This window comes from Amblyomma maculatum, chromosome 7 (assembly GCF_055883805.1).
Source record: "Amblyomma maculatum isolate TAMU_Amacu chromosome 7, ASM5588380v1, whole genome shotgun sequence".
Lineage (NCBI taxonomy): Eukaryota > Metazoa > Arthropoda > Arachnida > Ixodida > Ixodidae > Amblyomma > Amblyomma maculatum.
This window is the reverse complement of record NC_139350.1, coordinates 39,876,461-39,885,174: the sequence shown is the minus strand read 5'-3', so window position 1 is coordinate 39,885,174 and position 8,714 is coordinate 39,876,461. Positions and strand designations below refer to the sequence as shown.

The 8,714-nt window shown below is 40.6% G+C and overlaps 1 long non-coding RNA gene across 1 annotated transcript; it reads right to left on the bottom strand.

Annotated features, from left to right (window-relative positions):
• Nucleotides 1-203: 203 nt before the first annotated feature.
• Nucleotides 204-7,815, bottom strand: LOC146183067 (uncharacterized). Its single transcript, XR_014708455.1, has 4 exons — nucleotides 7,182-7,815; nucleotides 5,153-5,302; nucleotides 4,700-4,890; nucleotides 204-294 (listed from the first exon to the last, which is right to left on the bottom strand). It is a non-coding gene; the product is annotated as an uncharacterized LOC146183067 (long non-coding RNA).
• Between the last annotated feature and the right edge of the window lie 899 nt (nucleotides 7,816-8,714).

The following is an 8,714-nucleotide window of genomic DNA, read 5'->3' as shown; positions in this document are numbered from 1 at the left end:
ACGGCAGTTGTTACTAGCCAGCGCTGAGGGCACACACAGCCGCAGTTAGCGGGGCAGGGCGGGCTCTCGGGAAGTGGAAGGGGCCGGGGAGCTGGAGGGCACACTCATAGGCGTAGTGAGGGGGCTGACCCTGCAATTGCATTCACAGGTGGCATGCCTGGTTCGCCAGGGGAGGTTTCAGCATAACGCCTTCTTCTTCCGCCCCCCCCCCCCTGTCACAGGAACCAGGCAGCCACCTGCGAATAAATGCGCGTGCCTCCAAATCGTCCACCCCAACTTTTTCGCAAATGGCACCTGCACAAAAACAATGAGGAAAAAAAATTTACAACACTATTACAAGGCATATAAAATGGCGCGCATTATTTTAGGAAGATGTAGAAAATTCCAGGATTCATGTACCAAAATTCATGGTCAATGAGAAACACTATACTGATGAGTTCCAGATTAGTTTCAGCTGCCTTGGGTTTATTAGGATGAAAGACGTACATACATTGCATAGCATGTGCCCTGTTGCATTTTGATCGCCTCCACAGCAATACGGCAGAGACAGCCAGTGTTTCATCCCACACTAGGAATTAGTGCTTGATTGTCGGCTATCTCCGCATATTTCTGGCGCGCTAGTTTTTTGCCGCTCCTACGCTTTCTGCGACGTGCAAACAGTTTATACTAAATATCGTTACCAAGAGATTGTTCAGCGACAATTTGCATTTTTTTAAATGGCTAGATATAATATACACAAGCGATCTAAGCCCACGACTGCTGCACTGGCCACTGGTTAGCTGATATACGCTTTTGACTGGTTTTGTGGGTAGTTCACTTAAACGGGAGCTCACTTAAACAGGTAGCTCACAGGAGCATCATTTTTACACATATACTGCTTGTCGAAGCAAATTTGATCCAAGGGATAAAAAAAAACATTTCGGAGGCAGGCAAAGGAAACCAGATACATATTGCTGGAAGCTACCTTGAGCGCCACAGAAAAGGTTTTGTTTGGAATCCTTATTTGACATTATTTACCTAAATTACTGATTATTGACTTACACAATAAATGGTGTTGCTACTTTGAAGAGTACCGGCACAAATCACGTTTGATTATTTGCGATAAAGTACCCTCACGTCTGCACTTTGAACGCCAGATACAGTAGGAAACCACGAAAATACAAAAATTAGATTCCTGGACAATACAATTGAGGACTTGGCTTGGCTCGACAGCCCTGTGTAGCGTTAGACCTACAAGTTGCCTATGGTTTCTTCGTCTGCGCCAGCACATTCGTCCAACAAGACTGTATTTGTATTTTACAGCTGAAAAATACTGTTCCACTCATTTGTACCTTACCGCTTTGTAGTCATTATCCGCATTGCAAAGTTCAGCGTGCTCATTGTAACTCGAGCCTTCATGTGAGCCAAAGGGCCGACGCGAAGCAACCATCACCAGCGTATCACCCTTACTCATGCATGGGGCTAGCCATCATAGCGGCAGGTTGTTTTGTCCGCTCAAAATCATGTTGTGAGCAGCACAATCGAGGTGCGCGAATGGGCTGGTAACGGTTTCGGTATCTACATAACCCGGAATTTATCTGCAGCTGGAAAAAAAGGTACACATGAGGTTTCTAACCGCAAATATTGAAACAGGGGTTCCCGAACGTGCTCACCGACTCTAAGTCCTACTTATTGTCTAAAGTGAATATTTAGTACTTGAAGCGAATAACCTCACTTCCCTACGTACAAAATAAAAATTTTCTGTGCTGTCCTAAGTGGCTGCCAGCAAAAATGCGCCACCGGTTTCCATCGTCTGTTTCTAATGGTTTATTTATAACCCTTGGCTCAAGCTATGGGGCGCAGCAGGTGTAATGTAGCTTGAATAAAACCTGCAAGAAATCATATATATGGGTAGATTTGTAAGGTTTACAGATTTCACTTACAAATTCTACAGGAATCGCGTCACTGCGGCCTTTCTTTAAAATTGACACGTAATAGCGCTATACTCGTGGCTAAAATAAAGTACTGAACGCATTAATTCAGCTTAGCAAATGCAGCTGTAACAGAAAGTGAGGGCTGGCGACACCTAAGGTGTGCCTAGCTTTCAAATTTTCTTAGATGGCACAACCGTTCGAAATATGGAATATTAAAAAAAGCCCTTGATATTGGCTTTCTCACAGCGAATTATGGGTGCCTTAGATAAGAAACATAATCGAGGTCCCATGGCCATCTTTCGTTTCCAATGAAATTCTTATATGTGGTGGGCAAATATCTAGACACAAAAGAATTAACCTTAGGTTTTCAAGATACGCGTAGTTTCCTCGAAAAAAATAATTGTATGGTATATCTCTAGAGGTAGGAAACGCTGTTTTTGCCATTTGAAAATGTTGCAAGTTTGGATACCATGATTTTGTCATCTACTCTTTTTTACTCACTAAATATATGCAGGTTTTATATTTACAAACACTATTAGAAACGCATTTTGTTTTTGCAGTTGAGTTATTAAAAAATAGCAAACTTTTCTTCAGGAGCGATACGCTGCAAAAATATTCATTTTTAACCTTATGTACTGGCATATGATGCATTAGGTTGGTTGCACTAAATATGTTTTCACTTCCTGACGCATGTTCTTAATTCCAGGCAGTATCTGGAGCTCCAGACCACTAGGTGTGTTCTCCACAACGCATCAAAATTGCTCAGAATTCGAAAACAGCAGTAAAGGGCAAATTTGCTGCCATTAAAAAAAGATAATCTTCGATTTTTATTCAAATCCCTCTCAAAAATCTTCAGTTCCTCAAAAATATCACGGACTAAAAAGTGTTGCGTTATACTGTTTAAAAATATAACATTAAATATTAAACCGAGTGCTTGTGCTGATAATGGCCAAACTCAGCCTGCATTCTTGCACGATCCAATAATATCTTGGCACAGAAACTATTTCTCTACATTATCTAGGTTCCATTCTTTATTTCTGTAAAAAATTGAAGCTCTAGATTTGTGTGTGTATCTGCATATTATTTTGAAATTGGACAAAAGTAAGAAAATGGTAAAATAAGGAAAACTGATTAGAATTGAAGAAACGGCCGCATCATCAATTTTTATCAAAATCTGTGGAAACAATGCAGAGTACTTTGGTAATTTGAATCAGTAAATATATTGAATTCTGCAAAATGTAATATTAGAAATATAAAAAAGCTTGTTTTTGTTCTATAGATGTGCTTATATGGCTCCCCCTTATGGAGTAGGCATCAAAACTTCAATCTAGTATTTGCTGAATTTAGTTACATTTTACCTTAAGTAAAATTTAAAACCTTGTCAGCGCTTATACACGCTTTTTCTGCTTCTGGGACAAATACTTAATATAGCTTAAAATGGTATTAATTCACTATTTCTGTCAATTTCATGGCAGAACGCAAGTGAAGGCTGAACTTTTTCTCTGTCCTGCATTCTTTTTTATTGCTAGGTGCCATAGTATTCAATCTAGGTTATTTATATATTATTCCATTTCTCAGCTTTGACCACCACTAACAATACTATATTTTTGAAGATGATTTTTCAATGTATAATTTTTATAATTACAATCATAAGCAAATCGCTTTCCAGCATAATACTTTTGGTGGCGTTACCGAGAACACACATAGCAGTTTAGAGCTCCAAATTCTGCCTTAAATTAACAATATGACCTGCGTAATAAACACAGAATGTTTTAGTGCAAACAACGCAACGCGTCACGCCAGTATGTAAGGTTGAACATTAACATTTTTGTAGCGCGTTGTTCTTGAAGCAAAGATTGCGATTTTTTACTAAATCAACTGCATCAATGAAACACACTTTTAATACTTCTTATACAAGTAAACGTTGCCCAAATGCGGTGAGTAAAAAATAGTGGATGACAAAATTTTACGCAACCAGCCGGCCTCCAAACGTGCAACTTTTTGAAACGACAAAAACGGCGTTTTCCAGCTTTAGTGATAGGCATTTTTTTTTTCGAGAATACTACGCCGCATCTGGCAAACCTAAGGGTCATTCCTTTGTGTCGAGACATTAGCCCACGACATATGAAAATCTGATTTAAAAAAATGGTCATGGCACCACGATTACTGTTCCTGTCCGAAGACATCCATATTTGTTTTCATTTCGTCTCTTCGAACAGGCTGGTTTAGCCAATGCGGTGAATAAAAATATCATCGCATATATTAAAGATTTTCGCGCTATATGTTATACCTAAAGCTACCTATATTGTCACAACTGTCATACATTATTTGTAGCTGAAACAACATCACTAAAGGGATTCGATTGCAAATTGTTCGCTAGTTAAATAGACGTACGAGATGACACACGTATACTTTGTAGAATACAATTTAGGAAAGAGCAGATACAAACTACAGGAGAATAATGCTATTATATGGAGCATATGTATTACTCCGATTAACAGTAAAAAAATCAACTTTTAACATATTAATATATTCGACAAACTATTGCATGCTCACATAGGAACACAATTAATGAGCTCATCCACGCATCTAATGTCTATGGGCATTAGATGTGTGGATGACTTCGTTTTATTCCAATTCGTGCGTCACTCAAAATAATTGAACGAGAAAAAAGTTAATGTCTACACAATGTTCAGTGAGTATACCACAAATTATACTAAGGTGCTTCATATATGTCACATCACCTAGCAAGTGAAATGGGATAACAGAAGTAATCAGACTCTAACCCTGATCAGCATTTCGCTTTTGCGCCATCTTTGTAAGTCTTTAGGTAGGCTTTTCCACTGATTATCCTCTTCTTTATACCCCTGCCACCCACAGTACACAAATCTTTTGGGGGTACCGAACTGTTGGTTTTCGCACCAGTGATACAACTTAATCGATCCATTTATACGTAGAAAACACTCTCGATGCGCACCTAAAAAAAAAAAAAAAAATGAAAGCATGTATGTGTAGGCGAAATCATTCACCGGCGATTTAATAATATGATTTAAACAATAAAATCAAAGGTTCACACTCGAAGTAACAAAAAAGTGGTGGAGAGATAGGAATTGAAGCAATGAAAGGCGGTTGCTTTCTGCAAAAAGCCAATAGCAAGAGGTCCACCGTCTATAAGAATAGGCAATAAAAATAAGGCATATTTAAAGGTGCATGCAGCAGTTACAGTGATGCAGTGCTACCTTTTTTTAGGCAGGCTTTTCCGCTGATTTTCTTCTTCTTTATTGCCCTTCCAACCACAGGACACGTATCTTCTGGGGGTTGTCGGTTTTCGCACCAGTGATACAACTCAATCGATCCATTTCTACGTAGAAAACGCTCCCGATGCGCATCTAAAAAAATGAAAGCATGTATGTGCAGGCTAAATCATTCACACATGATAAAACAATATGATTTCAACAATGAAATCAAATGATTACACCCAAAGCAACAAGAAAGTGGTGGAGAGATAGAAATTGAAGCAATGAAAGACGGTTGCTTACTGAACAAAGCCTAAAGCAAGAGGTCCTGCGTCTATAAGGATAGGCAATAAATTAAGGCACGTTTATAGGTGCATGCAGCAGTTAAAGCGATGCAGTGTTACCTTTCTTTTTCACTGCAGTGATTGGTATAAATATTACAGCAATTGCTAGGCATCTCAGGTAACCCCATTAAAATCTTCATCCAAGGTACCGAGGAGCAGTGGAGTGTTATTTGCAGCTGTTAACGGAAAGACAGGCTGAGTGACAGATGAGTGCATGCGCATTTCCTCCTTTTTGTACCTTGAATAAAAGCGACTGAACAGTCAGTATTGTAAGAGGTGCTGCGTCCCTAGGAATGGGGAACAAAATTAAGTTTTAGTAAACAGAGGTACAAAAAGAAGCAAATATGCCTGCAATAATAGCATAATGGCCTACCTTTTGATCAACAGCTGTAAACAACCTGTCACTGCCAGTCGGTTCTTTAGATAAGCTTATCAATGCCAGAGCTTAAAGCTAAGAGCAATATGAGTAATATTTATTGCGGTCACGGCCGTAAACAATTTTAGCGGAACACTCCATTACTGTAACTATTCAACCATCCATTTATACATGTCGTTCATTAAAGAACCATGCACATCATATTAAGTTGCTCTTTTCTTTTCCCAAATGATTTCCTATAGAATTAGAATACGTGGATCGCTGCTTCGGTTTCAACATTCTTGCACGATGGCTATGGCGTGCACTTCATGCATACGGTACGGTACGTGAGGTACAAAGAGCTGTAATTGCCGAACAGGCGGACCTGACGGCCTGTCCCATTTCGCCTGAAAGTGCGCGCCGTGATCGAGCGCTTCGCGAGCAATATATTTCGGACGATATGGTTGCCTCATACCGGCCGTCAATGTTTTGTACAATGTGTCCCGCGTGCACGTTGTTTACTTTTCAGTGACAGGGACGCAGTGCACACACGGCTTATGTGCCTTTTTGCTTGTATTGTTATTTTCCCCCGCCTTCGAAGCGCGTCTGCGAAATCGCTCTCCTATTGTCGCCGCTTTCTGATAACGCCCTCACCTGAAGGCGCGTGCTCAGAAGGGGGGCGTCGATTAAGAAAATTTTGAAAAGGGGCTCACTTGCGCTGTTCACGGCTTTCAATTCCTCAATATGATATTAACCATTATAAAAGTGGAGGTTCATTATGACTTAATTATAGCCTAATCATCAAGCGGCATCACGCACATAATGTCCGCCCTACTGTAAAATTCGCTTGCACAGATGGCACGAACAGTTTTCCAAACTTCATCTGTACATCTGAAAACAAAAAACTGCCCTTAACTCTTAACAAAATCCAAAAACTGTGTGAACATGGCTTCCTGCGCGCAGAAGAGAGGCTGTCCAAAATATATGTACAAAGCCGGGCGTATAGTATCTGGTTACTAATTGATTGCGGAGCGCTGCACAGTCAAAAAACTGCGCAAATGGCTGCCTGCAGTGTTCTGTCACTTGTTGGTGGCATACACACCTGTTACGCACGGCTCCTCTATTTTCGGCGCAAATGCTATTCAAATCGCAGCCAGCAATTAAGTCCACGCACTTGCTTGCATGTAACCCGGACGAAAATTCGCTTAGTTCTTGAAGTCATGCTTCGCGCAGCGGTTTCGAGGAGAATACGGAAAGAGAACATTTGGGACTGGTAAGAGATTATATAGAACCAATTATGAAGCAATGGCATTCTGCAAAGATATATACTCACGGTCTAAGATGACGGCGTTCACTGAGTCCGATAATGCCGATGGTATCCCGCCGTTGCTGTAATCCGTACTCCGGCGACATTTCACAGCTCAGCTATTCACTGATATGTAGCAAGCACAAACCGGAGCACATGGACATGTATAGGCGCAAGAGAAAATTATGCACAGCACAATGAAAAAGAAAATTAATGAGGGAAGAAATTAAAGAAAGGTTTAAGAAGCTGTCACAAGTCTTGTAGCGTCTCCAACAAGCTCTGAAATGAACGTTTCGGGAGGAGGCCGCACAGCAGCGCAGCTGGGGATGCTGTCTGTTGTGTCTTGCACGTAGACGCGTAGGCGAGGGGGAACAACGAACCGCTCAACTAGTGGGCGATTCCCGCCGCGGTGTTGTGTTCGCAAGGGCTGCGCGTGGGAACGAAGGACCAACGACCCTCTCAACATTCCATTCCTCCTTTACCCAGCCCTCTTCTGCTTGCACCGGCCAGCCGTGACTTCGGACCGTGCCGATGAGCGGCCGCCAGCGCGCACCGCTCGAGTCGAGTTCTAATAAATAGTTTTGTTTTGTGTGTTCGCAAACGCATTGTTTCTTCAAGCCAACCACGGACATAACATTTTCTAAAAAAATAGAAAGCCTCCCCATCTACCATCCACATTCTTGCGTAAATTCATACAGTTGGTGCATCGACAAATGCGCGCGTCCCCTCCCTTTCGCCACCTATGATCGAACAAAGGATGGTCGTTCCACCTTTTATATTTACTTCAAAATATTATATATTGTTGCGTGATGACTGATTAATAATGTCAAAGAGGCGGAGTTCCGAGCTTCTCTTCTATTCTGGCCAACTTTGGTTATAGATTATACAAATTATGCTCAAGTTAGCTAGCTGAAAATTATCCTACTAAATATATACATATTTTTATTTGTATTCAGTTAATGTTCGCTTTTCGGGTATGAGTAGATGTTTTTATAAAAATTCTCAACATCGGCCCAGGAAACGAAAATTTTCATAATTTGCAGGTCTTTATTTCAGAAAAGGTTCATGGTAGAGCAGCAATAATTCCACAATATGTTCTCAGCATAATTATCCGCAAACAGCAAAAGCTCATATTTTTATGACATTTGGATACAGAGATACGATCGCGCTAATTTACAGCAAACAGCGAACATTGAAAATTTTTAGGAAAACAAAAACAGTTTTCACATTGTTTAAACTTTTTCCACCTATTCTACACTACCTCAGCTTTCAAAACCATTAAAACACCTTGCATAATTTTGTTGCGCAAGCAATTATGGCCACTTCGATAAACCCTTTGTCCAATTATAGCGCACCGCGCTGTTCTGAACATTCTACGGAATTTGTGAATTGTTCAAGGTTTTTAAATTTTGGCATATAATTTTGTAACAGGGAGAAATATATTTGCAAAAGAGGATTAAAGATATGTACATTGAGGAACAGCCAAGGAGCCAGGTTACGAGGGCCGCCCATTCGACGCACTTCTTTTTCTTAATCTTCCACAAACGAGCGCGCCACTTC